Source organism: Spermophilus citellus (assembly GCF_964194105.1).
Source record: "Spermophilus citellus genome assembly, chromosome: 5".
Taxonomy (NCBI): domain Eukaryota; kingdom Metazoa; phylum Chordata; class Mammalia; order Rodentia; family Sciuridae; genus Spermophilus; species Spermophilus citellus.
In genome coordinates, this window is record NC_138186.1 from 116,191,263 (window position 1) to 116,209,157 (window position 17,895).

Genomic DNA, 17,895 nt, shown 5'->3' on the forward strand with positions numbered 1-17,895 from the left:
TGCACTTCTAAAAGTGAAATAAAAATACAGCAAATTATCTGACTGTGACTGCTGTCACATATAGGTTAGATGTTCTGGTCTTCAGCAGTGGGTTGGTGGCCTTAGTGTTGGCTTCTGTAGCTCGAGCCAAGTCCAGGCCTAAAGCCAGGGGAACATACACATGTCCAGGGCTCATGTGACATGACCGTGTGAGGACAGGGCATGAGGATTTGCTGCCTGGGCCACAGCCGTTATTATTCCTCCATCTGTTTCCATTTAGCTAACATGTGGTAATGCATGGAGTAAAGATAGACATAGAATTGGCTTTCATTTTTTTTTTCTTCTTGAGATGGGACCTTGTTATGAAGCCTAGACTGACCTAGAACTCCTGGGCTCAAGCAACCCACCTGCCTTAGGCTTCTGAGTAGCTAGGACCACAGGAGCACACCACATGCTCAACTTAGTTTTTCTTTCCCCTTTTTTTTTTTTTGGTATGGGGAATCAAACCCAGGGACCCTTAACCTCTGAGCTACATCATCAGCCCTTTTGATTTTTCATTTTGAGACAGTTGCTTAGAGCCTTGCTAAGTTGCTGAGGCTGGCTTTGAACTCACAATCCTCCTGCCTTCAGCCTCCTGAGCCATTGGGATTACAGGTATGTGTAACCACGCCTGGCTAGCATTGCTTTTTTTTTTTAAATTTTTTTATTATATTTTGTTTATTTATATGTGGTGCTGGGAATCGAATGCAGTGCCTCACATGTACAAGGCAAGCGTTCTACCACCGAGCTACAACACCAGCCTCTGGCTAGCATTGCTTTTTGATGAGTCTACAGTGTAGTGAATAATAGGGATATGCAAACAGAAGTGTGCAGTATTTCTTGGAAGACTGCATTACCATGTCTAGATAGAAGGCAAGTCTTGCTGAGCTGAGCATCCTAGCCCATATCTCTGTCATTGTTCATTATTCTCACCTCTGATAATGTAATTTGTGATAATACAATATGTTTGTTGTTGGAGTTCATTTTCTTTTGTTGATGATAAAAGTATTACAGTGATCAAAGAATTTCTTGCAGAACTTTTGCAACTCTCAAGGAAAAGTGATACAGCACAGACCCTGCTTGATAGGTTGCAGGGAACAGGGAGTGGGAGTTGTCCTTCCTTTCACTTTGGCTTTGCTCATTGTGTAGCTATGAAAGACTATCGAGTCTGCTTTTTGTAAAGGAGATAACATGACTCATCACTAATATGCAGAATGCTGGGTGAATTAATGAGTGGAAGGCACTTATGAAGTATTTTGATGATTTCACCTACACTCTTGCCATCTGGAAACCTGCATTTACTAGGATGCAGAGCCAATTTCGGATGATACGGAGTCCAGTGTGTATTTAGAATGGTTTAGATTTTCATTTGGCTAAAACCTAGGATGTTGTAGACTAATAGAATAATAATGATAGCTTTTCCTAAGGAGTTCGGAATAGCTTCAGAAGTACTCTAATGGGAGGTAAAAGGCAAGAATCTTATTGTATTTCATAGTGATGATATTGAACGCATGGCCTGTCCGGGGTCCTAAAGCTTTCCCCTTTTGAAATGAGAAGTTGAATTCCTGATTATGGCTATGGCTCTTGCTATGCCACTAACCATTGTGGTCTTCAAAATCTTCCCCCCTGAAGAATCTTTGTGTTTTATTATACCAGTTCCCAGAAAGCTTTCCCACCTGGAGTTTAAATTTGACCGAAGGTGCATAAATCCAAGCTTCAAAGTTCTCAGAGCAAGGCTCACAGGCTATTTGACCTGGGGACCTTCTGTGCATTGTTGAGTTTGGAGCCCAGTTGGTAGTAAGGCCAGGGTCCCTTCACTCTCCAGGAGGGCCTTCTACCATTCTCCTCAGCACTTCAGCAGGAGGGGGCTGGACACCTGGGAACCTCTGCAAGGTTTGCCTCATCTTCCCTTCAGTTCTGAAATGCCTTTTAACTCCCATTAGATACTGTGCAGGGCACCTTAGGAAAAGCTATCGTCATTTTTCTATTAGTCTGCAGCTTCCTAGGTTTTAGCCAAATGAAAATCTAAACCACTTTAAATATACATTGGATACAGTGTTGCCCAAAATCAGATCTGTGTTCAGAGGCTTCCAGAGTGTGAAGAGTGTTGCCCTAGGCCTCTGGCCCTTCCTTTTGTTGTGCCCTAATGCGTCTTTCTAGGACACATGGCAGAGAGATGAGGCCTGAGTTCTTCCACCCCATTCCTGCCCTGCTTCCTCAGAACGGAGGCTGTTACACTGTCACAGACCTGCCATTCCCAGATGGACCCAACCTATGGGAAAGCAAAGACCACTCTTACCTAAAGGTATAGATTTCAAGCTTATGTTTGTTTATGCACCTCCTCGTACTGCAGTGGCAGCTTACAAAAGTATTACCAAGTGATGAAGCCTGCGGGTCAAGGATGACCTAGTCTTGATGGGTGCTAGAGTTATGCCACAGGTATGGCTAAGTTTCATAGCAGCTGAAACAGCTGAGATTTGCCTTCAAACTTACAACAGATCAGTTTCACAGAAGCGGCATTTGTGTGTGTGTGTGTGTGTGTGTGTGTGTGTGTGTGTGTGTTTTCCTGTTATTGGGAACCTTTTCCTCTTAGGACATCATAGAGAGATTATTGATCTAATAAGTGGCATTCTCATATTTGAAATTTGGTCTTCTAAGGTAATTAACTTGTCCACTTGTTTGAATATTCTTTCCTCAGTGATGTATTTATGTTCATATATAGCCTTGTGGATCCTTTTCTGACATAAGGTGTTTGGTTGAGTGCATATGGCTCAACCCAACTGCAGACTTGGGCAGGGACTGGATCTTACAGATGAAGCAGTATGGATCAGGTTCTTTGGAAAAGGAACAGTCCATTGGAGGAAACCTCTGATACGTAGGCAAATGAAGGAATCAGAAGAAGGTGAAAACCCTGGTATAATAAATTGTATACACCCAAAGTAGCAGAGACTCAGCAGAAGGGGTTAGGGTTGAGGGGAATATGAGGGGGTCTGGTATGTAGATCAACCCCACAACTTCTCTCCAGTGCAGATAGGTCCCAGATTGTTCAAGGGAGTAAGGGGGCCCATTAAAGGAGCATCGGATATGGGGATGGATGGGAGTGGGTATTGGGCAGTCACTTGAAGCTCTGCATGCCTATGGATGTTGCATATATTATATAAACTATTACAAAAATGAATCTATGTATGAAGACACATGCCCACCCCCACATTTACACACAAAGATTGCACAGTTTGATTTTGAAGTGAGAGCCATGGTTCAGTGTTGGCCTTGTTTTTTTCTCCTCTCTATTGTAGGCCAGTCCATGTTCCTGCAAACAGACAGGGCATTGTTGAAAGTACAATGTACTCTCCTGCTTTTGCACTGTCATCAGAAACCCTTGATGAAATGCTTAATTTCTCTCTGAGGTTATGCTGTATTTAGTTGGCTTCTCTGATGGTACATTTGATTCTGGAACCTGGACCTTTGCTTATGCCCACCTGTATTGTGTCATCAGTCATGGGATACCCATGTTTTTATAGAAAACTTAAGGATTCCTGTACTTTGAGATGATTCCAAACTAGTAACATTAACTGGGATACACAGAGATGGGGTCTCCCTCTTTCCTTCCTTCACCTCTAGCTTTTCCTTAGTATAGCTGCCCCTTCCTAATGACCACTATTTACAATAAGGCAAAAGGGACCAACCTCTAAGTGTAAGGTGCCCCCTAAAAATGAAGATAATTTTAAGTACTTTTTTACAAAATTAAAAGCTTAAAATTCTGTGATAGTCTGCTAACCAGTTGCATTGCTCATTTAAGAACATGTTTTATTTTTTTCATTTTTAAATTGATAATTTCAACAAAGGTATACAGAGAAGTAGTTAAATCATTTTGAACAATTAAAGTTTATTTTCTGTTTTTCTCTGCACTTGGGCTTATTCTTGCTAGTTTGTGATTAATTTGCATGGACCACTGACTGGGTGTAGTAGAATTTGTTTTTAAAGGTAAATTATATGAAAAATAAAGATTTACAAAGGAGAGAAAATGGAGTTGTTGTACGTTTTTTAATGAGCTGTTATGTTTTAAACTTTTAATTAATGAGCTGTTTTACTGTTTCAGAAATCGTTATAGTCTACTTTACAAGAATGTATTTGTTATACAAAATGAGACATGTTTTTATAGACAGATCATGCATTCTCCCTTCTTTCTCTGGTCAGTTCAGCTTCTACTTTATATCCCCCTGTTTCCCCAACCAGAGGCAAAGAAGAAATTTAAAATATCAAGACACACTGAGCTGTCTTTGTGGTGAGTCAGGCCACAATGCCTGCTGGCTAGGAAATAGTAGGCTGGGCCTCCCAGTACTTTTGCAATAGTGATGGTAGGCTGGAGAAACAGAGAATGCAGCTTGCCTGGGACTTGCCCTCATACTCATGAAGCCTCAGCAGGATGCTAGAGCTTTACCATTGCTTTCTGCTGTGCTGGGATTGTTTTCTGCAACTAGGCAAAAAAAAAAAAAAAAAAAAAAGAAAGAAAAAGAAAAAAAAATAACCCACAGTTTGTTCCAGTGTGAACTTGGAGAAGCTTGAAGGAGTACTTCAGTTTTTGATGGAAAATATAACCACAGTATCTTGGTTACTTAACATTGATTAGGTAGTGTTGTAGGTTTGCAGGACATTTACAAATTGATATTCCTAAGGGTGTTTTCTAGGACAAAATAGCCACACTTGCTTTTGGCCTGGTAAGGTGGGAGTAGTTTGATCCAAATCTGTTTTGAGAAGAATGGATGGCATTACAGGGCCTTGGTACTATTCCTGTGGCTCTCTCCACAAGTAGCTGTTTCCCATGATCCAGCTTTACTTAACTTTAGAAAATTATTGTTTTTGAAAATTAAAGAAAAAAACAACCCAAAAGTAAGTGGTAGAGAGAAATACAGGCTGTATTTAAAGTGGCCTTTATAATTTTTCCTGGTCACATGCAGCCCCATATTTTGGAGCTCTGTGAAGTGAGCATCCCCGGCCTGGGTGCTGGAGTCTTATGGGGCCTGGCTTTGGCTGCCTGGGGCTACATAGACACGAGCACAACCCGGATCCTTGTTTACTTCCTCTCCAAGTGCTGGGGACATTGAGTACTAAGAAGGACCCTGTGCTTGCACAAACACTCCTGCCAGTGCGTGCTTCTCAGCCCTCTGGTTCCTGGCTGTCTTGGAAAGCACCACATCCCTGAGGCGGGCTTTTGCTCCAATTACGCACCTTTTCTAGGATTCCAGTGCAGACTGTGGTCCCTCTCCGTACAGTCCAGCCCAGGGAAGGAACCTTAGCCCTGACTGCCACTAACTTTAAGAGCTGGAGGAGGAGTCAAGCAGGGCTGGCTGGATGCTCAGAGCGAGTTCCTGTGACTAATATCTGGGAAGCAGTGCTTTCTTCAGATGCCTGTGAGAAACTTAAGGGGCTTTTGGATCATACAGAGTTGTCTCCTCTCCATTTTAAGGCAGAGTTTTTCCGAGCCAGCCTGTGAACATATTTCACACTGAATGTTAGTCAAGCTGAAAGTGATCCCTTGCAAGTTCGTGAATAGATAGAACAAAAACACATTGCCAGAATGAACTGTTGCAAAAGCAGGTGGCGTCATTTTCAAGGAACTTTTTCATCCTCTTTTAGTCTATTGGCATTCAGAGATTTATTATTAACCAAAGGGTATCATGTTTTGTGCAGCATCATAATAGAAAACCTGAAACATCAGTATTCAGACAAAAAGGTATATAGATGTATAAAGCTAAATGTAAAGTCTGGAACTCATTAGCAGGGCTTCATTTAAATAAAAATTTTAAGGGATAATACTCAAATTTGAGGAAAGGAAAGAAAAAAGGGGAGACAACAGAAAAGAGAAAAGTACTTCTTTAGATTCAAGACTGATTGTTCTATCAGAATTGTGGGTGCCTTGTTCACAAATTCTGTGGTTTTAAAAATAGGTGACTTTCTCATTTTAACACTGGAGGTTTGGCTCTTTTATGAACCTCATGGAACAGCTTTCAGACTGGAGAGAAACTCTGGACTTTTTCTAACTCGGCCTCCCCATTTGACAGAAGAAGAAACTGAGGCCAAGGACTTGGTGGGCTCAGAGTGCCAAGCTAGTTTATGAGGCAGAGGCTAGGAAACAGCCTTCTCACTCTAGACCCTTTCTTTCAGAAAATGTCACAATCAGCTTTTGTGGCTGTTATGACGACTTGTTTGGGGCATGGTTAGGGATGTGGAAGATAGAGGTAGAAGAATTCCTTGGCATCTGGAAGTATTAGATTGTCTCATGTCACCACCTCAGTGTAGCTAGGACTCCTGTTTAAAACCTGTAGAGCACATCAGGCCAGCACGGTCCCTTTCCATTGACAATAACCATGCCTGTTGTTGACAGGCAGGCTATCTGAAACCAAGTGCCATATGAGGCATATACTTTGTATATCTGTTCCCTTGGAAACTCTGGTAGTCTTGCATGGTACAGCAGTTAGGTTAAACAGAATTTACATGGTTTATTTATTTTCTTTTCTAAACAGTTCTTTCCAGAGCAACCCCATCTCAAGGGAAATCCTGTCATGTCCTTCTAGTGGTAGGGAGTCAGCATGAAATTCAAACTCCCCAACAGTCAGGAAAAAGCAGAAGGCTCAGAACCCAAATTAAACTATAATCCTAAAGTTCACTTTTCGGTCAGGCATTCAGGAAGCAGCACATGAAAATTTGCTTGGATGGAGTTTCCTCATAGTTCTTCAGCAGCTTGAAATAACATCTTGAGCTGGCAGTAAACAAAATCGTGGGTTATCATTTTTCTTTCCATTTGATTCAACAAGTTTTCCTGTAGGGAGGTGGAATAAAAAACAAAACTTTGTGTTTCTGAAGCCTGATGTTTTGGGATCTGTACTTTTTTATGCAGTTACTTACAGGTTCCAGTTATCTTGAAAGAAAAAAAAAAAACAAGAATCGTTAGAAGGTTTTATTTGCATGTTTTGAAGTTAAGCACTACCTTTTTTTTTTATTAAAAAAGTTTGGAAATTTTTTATTTGCTTTATTGCTTTTTATTGCTGAATACTACTTAGCAACAAAAAGGAACAAATCATGGATGAATCTCAAAACATGCTCAGAGAAAAAAGCCTGACGTAGAATACATACTGTAGGACTCTGTTTCTGTGAAATTCTAGAAAAGGCAAAACTACGGTGACAGAACACAGATCAGAGATTGCTGGGGCACTGGGTGTAGGAGGAGATTGACGACAGAAAGGCACAAGGGGACTTTTTGAGGAGAAAATGTCCTGTGTGTGTATTGTGGTAGTTGCACTGATTGTACATTGCCCCAAATTCATCTAACTGCATGCTTAAAGTGAGTGTACTTTTTGGTTATGTAAATTATACCTCATAAAGTTGATTTAAACAGAGTTTTAGAAATAGCTATGGTTGGAATTTCTTTATGTAACATGAGAACAAAGAGTAATTTAGGCCAGTTTTTTGTTTCTGTTTTTTTTTTTTTTTTTTTGGTACCAGGGGTGCTTTACCACTGAGCCACATCCCCAGCCCTTTTTATATTTTGAGACAGAGTCTTGCTGAGTTGCTTAGGGCCTCACCAAGTTGCTGTGGCTGGTTTTGAATCTGCAATCCTCCTGCCTCAGCCTCCTGGGCCATTGGGATTATAGGTATGCACCACCACGCCCGGCCTAGGCCAGTTCTTGCAGCAGTGTCAGCAAGGCCCTTTGTGGTCACATTTCCTCAGTTTGCCCTTCATTTACCATCACTTGAGGGTCCTCCATCTCTTCTGCCTTTCTCCTCGTCCCATGATTTGAGCAGTAGAAACTCCTTCCTTTCAGAAGCTTACAGTCATCAGTAGTAAGCAAGCACGTGCCTTCAATTCAGCACACGTGATTTTTAAAGTAGGGGCTCCTGTGGGCACTGGCTGTCTTGGGTGAAGCATGGCAGAGGTGTGTGCATTTCGTGTAGGGAGAGGCTGTGCTCCTCAGATCGTCCTTCTGGGGTTCCTCACACCTATCTAAGGGACTGTGTTTATTCTGAAAGAAAGTGTCATGAATTTCGATTCTGGTACTGGTGTGCCACAGCTGGGCCTAGGTTGCATGTCTGTTGTGGTTTCAGAGCCTCTGAGAAGCCATTTGTCGAGGGTGCCGTGTGTGGTTGCTGCGGATAGTAATTGAGAGGGTCAGAGGAGGAGGAGGATCCTCGGTGCAGTCATTGCTCTTCAGCCTTTAATCTCAATACCATTAGAATTTAGAGAGGGCTATTTTTCTAGTGTGTCCACAGAGAAATGGATGCATGCTTAGGGATGTATAATTTAGTGAGCAATTTGAACATCTAGATATTGGGAGTAGTCTTGTTGAGTGTTCATTTGAAAGTTCAACCCCTCCATGCCCAGTCGACATTGGCCTCTAAGAAAGAACTAGTTTGTCCTTAATGGACCACGTAGGCTGGACTTGGTACAAGGGTTTTTCTTAGAAGGGAGGATTACACATTACAGTAACAAGATGTTCTTTTATTTCCTAGTTTATCAAAAGATGTTGATTGTGAAATAGGGTGTGCAGATATTTTAGGTCTGTCTTTTAAATAGAGGAGCTTGAAAGGGTGGTAAGAGGTTGTGTCAGGAGGTTAACTGGGCTTAAGGAAAATTAAATAATTGGCATAGCATGGAAAAGCAAATTTTTTTTCCTTCTGTTGTGTATTTCTTTTGGGCATCTTTTGGCTTGTGTTTTGTGTTAACTTTGACTTAAAAGTCAGTGAAGGAGAGATGGCAGAAAGTTGCTTTCCCTTTTTTTTCCCTCTCCCCTAAAAATTAGTTTTTAAAAAAATTAGTTTTTTAAGTGGAGGTCAAAGGGCAGCTTGATATTTTCACTTTAAGTCATACGTTTGTTTACAAAAAGATGAAAGCTGGTGAAGTCTGAGAAACTTCAAAGGAGAAAAAGGGAGAGTCCCTATTTTCCACCTTCCACCTCCCAGGAGAGTTGTAAATATAGGAAGCCTGTTTGCTTTCAAGGTTTAGAAGCCAAGTAAAGAAAACAAAGCTAGCAGGTTACTAGAGTGTCAGCTCCTTAGTAGAATGGTGGTATGAAACGGCCACATCCTGGTTCCTGGGGTTTCCTTAAGGTGAGGGGCTGTCGGTGCTTTCTTCTTCCCTCCCCACCTGGGCCACCCCTCCCTCCTTGCCATGCCTCCCTCTAGCTTCGCCTTTCGGGCTCAGCCTGCGTTGTTTCTAATTGCTTTCTAAACCCTAAAAATAGAGATAGCAAGTACAGCTCTGCCTCACTGTGGTGGCCCTGGTCCTCCATGTCCCCTGGAGCTCTGTGGGCATGTGGTGCCTCCGTGAAGGGCCGGGATAGCCAGGCACTGGCATGCCCTCTTGTCCCCAGGTCGGGTTTTGTTGAACCTGGCTGGGCTCCAGCTCTTTCCAAACAGGACTCCTGCCGGCCCCCTGTGCTGCGAGATAAGGATGGGCTACACCTGAGCAAATTTTTGAAGGGCAGCTCTCCCTTTCTTTATGTCCTTATAAGAACTTTCTAGCGCATGTGTGTGGTGGACTACAATGTGCCCGGGAAAATGTGTGATTTTTGGAACAAACATTTGTGATCCAAGGTATTTTCATGGTGATTTTCCCCAAACATTAGCAAGAACTAAAAGTTCAGTTTATCCTTCTGGTATTTTAATGTAGTACTCGAGGGCTCCCCTCCAGCGCCCCCCACAAGGCATGACTTCCAGCCTTCCCTCTCCCCTTTCCCCTAAGCAGCGTGATTTGCAAACCCTGGTCAAGCCACAAGTTGGTGAAGACAAAGCCTTTGGCTTATTTCGGTTTATTGCAGGTGTGGACACAATTTTTAGGTAGTGATGCAGAATGTAATTTGAGTTTTCCGGAGTATCAGAGGTATTTCTAAAGAAGGAAGGAGAATGGAAAAATACTTTCCAGTATAATTGTCAACTCTACTTTTCATCTTAAGCTACATTTAACTAAAGATATAGAAAAACTTTGGTGCTTATTGTATTGAATTCATTTCCCAAACATACTATTGTTTTGTATGAAATACAATCTTAATTTTTTTTAACCCAGCAAAAAGCGACTAAGTGCCAAGAACTCTTTTGCCCTTTCATTAAGACAATTTAAATAAATCTTTAGTTTTCTTAACCTAGTATTCGATGTTCTCCTTCTCTCATAGAAATGTTTCTGGAGAGAAGGCAAGTTATTAATACAAACACTAAAGATAGACTACTTAACTCTAGAAAGGAAGGATCAAAGAAAGCAGGAACTACAGACTGTTTCTTGTTATGCCTCCCATTGTTAAGACTTTAGGGTGAAACCTGTTCTTCTGTTTTAAGGAATTGTTGTGTCAGGGAGATTTTGAACACTCTCTGTATTTGCCATGGGTGTGAGGGATCTACTGGTGGAAAATGTCAGGCTGCCATTTTATCTTCTGAGTGACAAGTGTCATAATTCTGCTGTAAATCGTTTGCATTAATGGACCAAGTATAGGATACTTTATTTGTGTAAGATAAATATTTTTTATGGAGGCAGTTCAGTTTGCTTTCATTCTATCAGACTGACTGGACCCCGCTTCCCACCTTCTCTCTCTCTCTCTTTTTTTTAAAACTATTTTTTTAGTTGTAGATGAACACAATGAATTTATGTATGTCTGTATGTGGTGCTGAGGATCAAACCCAGTGCCTCACATGTGCTTGGCAGGCGTTCTACCACTGAGCCTCAGCCCCACCTTCTCTCTTTTTGTTTAACCTTACCACCCTTCTTTTTTTTTCCTTAGATGTTCTTACTTTGAAGAATACCCCCCAGATTTATAATGTCAGTATGTATTATTTTATTATACAAGTCAAATGCTTTATTTTGTACATTCCTTTTCATTCTATTATCCCTCAACGTTAAGAACATTTTTAAAAATAATACTGTTTTTGCTATTATTTGCTAGTGATTTTTGAGGAATGATAAACTCCTTTGGGATAGCTGCCTTGGCTGTCACCCAGAAAATTATCATATAGGACATTTTGGTGTGACTTACATGTGCTTTCAGAAGCTTAGAACCCTCTAAATCTCATACATGACTCCTGGTTAGTACCCTAAATTTAAAAAAAAAAAATTGTGTGAAGTAAAAGTAGGAAGGTGAACTCAGATGTAAAAACATCTAGATAATTGGAAAAGTTAGGAGTTGATGAGTGAACAACTCCTCAAGTATGTTTTGTAAGCAGGGAAGGAAAATGCTTGTTAGCAAAGGGGATGGGAGGGTTTAAACAGGATGTGGAAATCAGAGATGGGAGGCTAAGAAAAGATGTTTAGAAGAAAGAAGGTAAACATGCACCTATGTATAGGTGAAGTTATGTGAAATTGGGGAGAATCAAATACTAGCTTAATTATATATTTTGTTTAAAAAATGTTTAAATGAATTTGGAAAGTTCTTTAGTACCTGCTCACCCTTTGAGTGCTTTAGGATGTGTGCCAGGAGTTGGGAGCTACTGACAAATCCTACAGTAAAGAAATCTATTCTATATGGGTTTTGTTGTTGTGTTTTTTTTTTGTGTGTGTGTGTGTGTGTGTGTATGTGTGTGTGTGCTGGGAATTGAACCCAGGGCCTTGTGCATGTGAGGCAAGCACTCCCCCAACTGAGCTGTATCCCCAGCCCTATTCTATATGGTTTAACCCAGCATATTCCAACCAGTTCTAGGCTCAAAGGGTGCTTTAGGCCAGACTGTTATCAGCAGAAAACACTTTGCGAAATGAAATGCTGGACTAGATAAAGTCCTTTCCAACATTTTTAGAGCTTGAAGTGTGAACAATATCCTGAACCACAATTAGGCAGAGAAAATCCTAAGGATAGAGAGAAGATTATCACTCAGGAGATGACCAGGTGAGAACATAAGGAGGCCTGCAGTTGTGTCTTTATTCCTCCCAAAGGGGAGGCACTAGGGTGTGAGTGGTAAGGCTGCATTGTATTAGAGACACTTGGGTTAGGGTTTGTGTAAGTTCTTACCATGTCTGGAGGAGAAAGAGAGCCAGACCTAAGAGTGTTCAGTGGAGACGTAGAAACAATGTCAACTTCTCAGTCCCCATTAAATCTAGAAGCATATTAAGCTAAGAACAGGTAATGGGTGTAAGCACAAAGAAATTGCTTGCGATTCTGAACTTGGAAGGCACTTTTCGGTTGTGAGGATGTTTATTTCAGAGAAATTGCTTTCTTATTAAAACGAAACCGATTGTGCTGTTTTTAATTGTATTAAAGTGTCTCCATTCTGCCTTGTGGTATTCATACTCATTCTGGATGATAGCTGTGTGGAACAGTGGATTCTGTGACCTAAGTTTAAGCTAGCATCGTAAGACTATGTGCCATCAGTCTCCGAAGCCCAGCATTCTCTTGGTTTGGTACCCGGCTTTTCATGCTTCAAGATTTTTTTTTTTTTAACACAGATTTCTACAGTTTTAGTGGTTCACCCTGTGAAGTCCAGCCACAGCACATGAGGTGGGCCAGAGAACTATTTCAGGAGCAAACCTCATGTTTCCTCTAATTTTTTATAAGCACTTAGGTCTACCTGATTGTGAGGTATTTCACAGAGTCCATCCCATGCCACCTCCTAGAGTACTAAGAAACCGCTAAAACTAGAATGCATGCTTTGGTTTCTTAAAATTATTGACTCTTCTTTGGATGAAACTGAAGTAGAAATTATGAACAAACTAAAGCAAGACAAAACTTAACTAAAAAATGAAACCATAATTCCTTTCATGGAGTTGGAGGACCCCAGTTATTTGGTGTGGGGCATGTGCTTCCCTTTCGGAGTCCAGTTCCCTGGCTTCAGTCCTGCCTCCTTCCTCCTGACCCTCCCCGATTCCATCTTCCACCTGTATGGGGAGGGGAAAATCCCTGTGCTTCTCCCAGGCCACTTGCCCTAAGGTGCCTGTCGTCTAATCAGGTCCTCATCTTTACTCGAGTCCCCTCAACCCCAGAGGAGGGGTGGATTGGCTGAATTCTGCTGACTTGTTGCTGCCCAGCTCTGCTGATATGGACATTTGTAGGGTGGGGAATGACAGGGGATTACCAAGCAGTTGCTGAGTGATAAACCAAGCTGAGGCCACCACAAGCAGGATGCACAAAAAAGAGCAACAGGACACACTGGCCCACTGCTCTGAACCAGCTGTCTGTGCTGCAGCCTGCTGGGAAATGGTGGGGTGGGGTGGGGGGATCCAGAGCTTTCCCTTGAACAAAGTTTAAGGATAGCATGAGTCACAAGCTTAATTCCAAAATGTTTGGGGCCATACAGATTTGGGGCGTGGGGGAGTATTCCACATTTTATGGTGATTGACTTACTGGAAACTCATCATGGAAACAGAGATTTAGGGAAAGAACTCTAAATATGTTCTGGGAAGGCTCCCATTCATGGAATTGGTTAAGCAGACAAATGGCTTCCAGGAATGCCCAACCAGATTTATATAGCAAGATGCAGATGGTTGATAATCTCTTTTCCTGATACTGCAGCCTAGGGCAAGGGGACACACACCCTTTCACCCCCTTCACTCGCAAGTTCTCATGATGGCCAGCAAGAAAATCTCTGATTCTCATCTATGCATATCCTCCTTTTCTTGTTACATGTAATTAATAAGAAGGTTACTAACCGTTATTACATAAGAAACTTGAGATGTAAACAGAGTTCGCTAGAAAATGGGATGAGAACTGGCTGTTTGTTCCTACATCAGTGAAACTTTGTAAGAGCACATTTTTGTTTTGTTTTGTTTTGTTTTGTTTTGCTTGGTACTAGGGATTAAACCCAGGGGCACATTACAACTGAACTACATTCCCAACCCTTTTTTATTTTTTATATTCAGATAGGGTTTCGCTAAATTGTCGAGGCTGGCCTTGAATTTGTGAGTCTCCTGCCTCAGTGTCCTGAGTCACTGGGGTGTAGCACACACCAAGCACCTGGCTTGTGAGCACATTGATTTTTTTTAAAGTATTATTATTTTAGTTGTTGATGGACCTTTATTTTATTTGTTTAGTTATACATGGTGCTGAGAATCGAACCCAGTGCCTCATACATGCTAGGGAAGCGCTCTACCACTGAGCCAGACTGCACATTGATTTTAATTCCCTATCTTCCATCTTTCCTTTTCCTTGTTGTTATTAATAACCCTCTGAATTGAAACAAATTTGAGACTTTTTTCTTTAAAAATATAACCTTTAAAATTGATAAGATAAGTAATTTCATTAAAAGAAAATTATTAATTTTATCGTTAACCTTCTTTTAGATAATTTTACTAAAAGAAAAACATGTAATCTTGCTAGGTACTACCTTTGTTGCTTATTCTGGACCAAGAAATACATTAGCTTCTATGCCTCTGTACCATTTCAGCTATGTCTAGAATGTTCTGTGTGTATGGATGCACATATCACAGCTATAGCTTGTGAGTTTGTATTTTGAATACAGTTATTTTTTCTTGTTTGAATGGTGTCCAATGTTTTATTTAGGAAGCAGCACAAATAGTTTAAAGATTTCTGGTTTTTCATAATGCTTCTCATAGTGACCTTTCATCAGTACCGCCTTGCCCTGGGACCTGACAGGAGAAGATGCGTCTTCTTGGCCTTTGCTGTTGCAGCCAGCCCCAGAAGGCTTTCCCAGGTTCCATTTGGCAACTTTTAACTGCAGTTTAGTAGATCTAGTTTATCTAAAATCCTTTTCCTACCTTCCTGTAAAAAATCTTAGTTCATTAAAATTTGACTCACAAACTTTTAAATGCTTTAGAATAAGTTTTTGAGAAGCAAGCCCACCCCAAATCCATCGTACACAGCTCTTACGGGCTATTCTATTTCAGATAAATTTCAGCCACTTCCTTCCATCCCGTTTGCTCTTAATTCTGGGTGTGGATTGTCCCATCTCAAGTTTCCTCCTAGAATGTAGCTACATTTCTGCAAGAAAATACTGGGTGGCAGTTTTCTTTAAGACCATAAAACTATGTCAGTTCTCTGAGCAAGATTGAATTGCTGCCCAACACCTCTACCCCCTAGATAATCTCTGCTTCTCAAGATTTCTAAGAGGTAAGTCACTCATTTTAAAAGACTACTGACAAAACTTTAGTTACTTGAGAGAGCAACTGTACAAGCACATTGACGTTCATAGATAAAAGCCTTTTTAACTGTTATTTCCTCTTCTTAAAATCTATGTATTCATAGAAAATGTAGAAACCATGAACTGCAAAATGGAGAAAGTCAAAATCACCTGTAATTCTGCACTTGATCACTGTTAAAATTTCTCCATGCTTATTTCCTGGTTGTTTGGTTGACTGGGATTATACATGTGTTTTTTGTTTTGTTTTGTTTTAGTTGGTGCATATTCACTATACAGAATGGTGGCTTTCGTTGTGGCATATTTGTATGTACATAAGAGCATAATTTGATCAATTTCACTACCTAGTATCTCCCCTACCTTCACTATACATATGGTTCTAAAATCTTGATTTTTTTCTTAAGCCTTGGGGGCTTTGTGGTTGGATGTCTTGGCTAATTTTTGTAAAAAGGGAGAGATTTTGCATACTTTTCTGTGTCATTAAATAAACATCAATGGCTTTATTTTTTAATTAAATGTCATATTTCCAAATAATTGTAGATTCACATGTAATTATAGGAAATAATAGAGAGAAATCTTGTGCACTGTCACCCTGTTGCCCCCAGTAGTAATGTCTTGCTAACTATATTGCATACTGCCAAGACCTTGCCATTGCTACAGTCAAGATGCAGAGCATGTCCATCAGCACGGGGGTCCCCCCAGTCCTGGCTGGTCTTTTACAGCCACACCCATTTCTTCCTGCACTACACCTGACCACTGGCAACTGTTGATCTGTTCTCCATTTCTATAATTTTGTCATTTCAAGAATGTTAGGTAAGTGCAATCATATAATATGTGACCTTTTAGGATTTTTTGTGTGTGTGTGGGGGGGATGGGGGTGACGGGGGTGGTGGTGGTTTTGGCTTTTTCCATTTTCTGCATTCCCTGGAGATTTATCCAACTTGTTGCACATCTCAGTAGTTTGTTCCTATATGTTGCTGAATAGCATTCCAGTTTCTGTACATTTCAGGTTCTAAAGTTTTTGATTATTTTGAATAAAGTTGCTATAGACATTGGTGCACAGGATTTTGTGTGAACGTAAGTTTCATTTCTTTAGGATAAATATCCAGTTATTTCATTTTAATAATGGCATAATGTTTCTTTGTGGGGCATTGTTTTTTTATTTTATGAAATAAATATTTATTTACTTCTAGATGGATTGTTAAGGATTTTCTTACATCCTGGTTTTCCCACTTATTAGAAATATCACTGATGAAATTCTCACAGGTAAATTTGAATGCACATATCCCCTTTATTTTTCCCCTAGAATTGAAATTGATGCTTCAGAGTATGAAAAAATTTAAAGACTTTCTCTTTAGAATTTCTCATTTTCCCTTCTAAAAACCTTTTAAACTCCTAACAGCAGAGCACAAAATTGCCTATTTCTCATCTCTTGGTCAACACAGAGCATTATTACTTTAAAAATCTTTGTAATTGTCTACCATATCCCTCTAGCAGCATGTACCTAGAGCTTGACTATTAGTTTTCCAGTTCTGGTTGGCCTAAGAAAATCTTCCACAATAAGAGATACCACCAAAATCTTGTTTTTGCATGAAATCTGGGCCTCTACTGAGGTACTTCTGTAAGATTTGTTTAAACTTGCCATCATTATTTTTCCTTCCTAAAATATAGTCCCTCATCTTGAAGAATGCTCCCCAGACTTATAATCTGTCAGTATGTGTTATTTTATTGTAGAAGCTAAATGCTTAATTTGGATTTGGATATGAAGATCTGTAAGAAATTACCCTAAGCATGCCTGCTCTTTTATGTTGTCCTTTATCTGTTCCTCATATTTATTCAGAACTAGATAACAATGTACTGCCAGAACAGATAGCATTTGAAAAAAGCAAAGGAGGTCCGGGGGTGTTAGGGCCGTGGTAGAAGCCCATGCTTAGCCTGCACGGAGCCCCAAGTTTAGTCCTTGGCACACAAAAAATGAAAGGAAAATGCTTTGAAATTGTGAACCACTTTTTAGCGAAGGCTGATTGATATATACAGTATAGAGGTAGGGGTGTGTGTGTGTGTGTGTGTGTGCGCGCGCACGCACGCACACACACACACAGGACCTGTTGAAGCCATTAGAACCGAGTTGGGTAGTCATTTAATGGGAGCACTGTGTGAAGGCAGAGTGGTGAGACACTTTGCCCCCTTCTCATGCTGCCGTGTTTAGGGTTTCTCTGAAGAGGCAGTGACTTTGAGGGAATAAGATAGGGCCAATTATGTATAGCTACCAAGGCTGAGGAAATGTATTTGTGTTTTCAGAGGTAAATTAAATCTAGTTTGAAAATTACTTTCTGGTGGAATATAGCAAATCGACTTTCTGTCCAGTGTAAGACTTGTTCTTTTCTTTCTGTGTTTCAAGATCTGGAGTTTTTCCCCCTTCCCTTCTTTACCTTCAGGACCATATTTACGATAAGCACATGTGTCAGTAAAAATTGATTTTTTGTTTATCACTCTCATAGAAAGCTGGATGATTTTCAGGAAAGATTGTGCTCACTGACATCTTTGGTGACAAAATTAGTGTCCTGTAATCAAGACTCCATTATTACAAATAAATGAATAACAGAAACCAGCAGAATCTGGCATTTCTGCCTTTAAAGTTTATAAGATACTCTTTTGTTTAGCCAGCCACTTACGCACCTCTATCTTGCAGCTAAGAATTATGTTTATGATCGTAATGAAATGAGCAAATAAAACATCATCCATGAAAACTGTTCACTTTCTCAGAGATGACAAAAAAAAATTTTTATCATGATCCATCCCCTGCAACTTATT

The 17,895-nt window shown here is 40.5% G+C and overlaps 1 protein-coding gene across 5 annotated transcripts in view; it reads left to right on the forward strand.

Annotated features, from left to right (window-relative positions):
- The window catches only part of FOXO3 (forkhead box O3), a 120,616-nt gene that overhangs the window by 23,661 nt on the left and 79,060 nt on the right, over nt 1-17,895 (forward strand). The gene's annotated exons all lie outside the window — the stretch shown is intronic.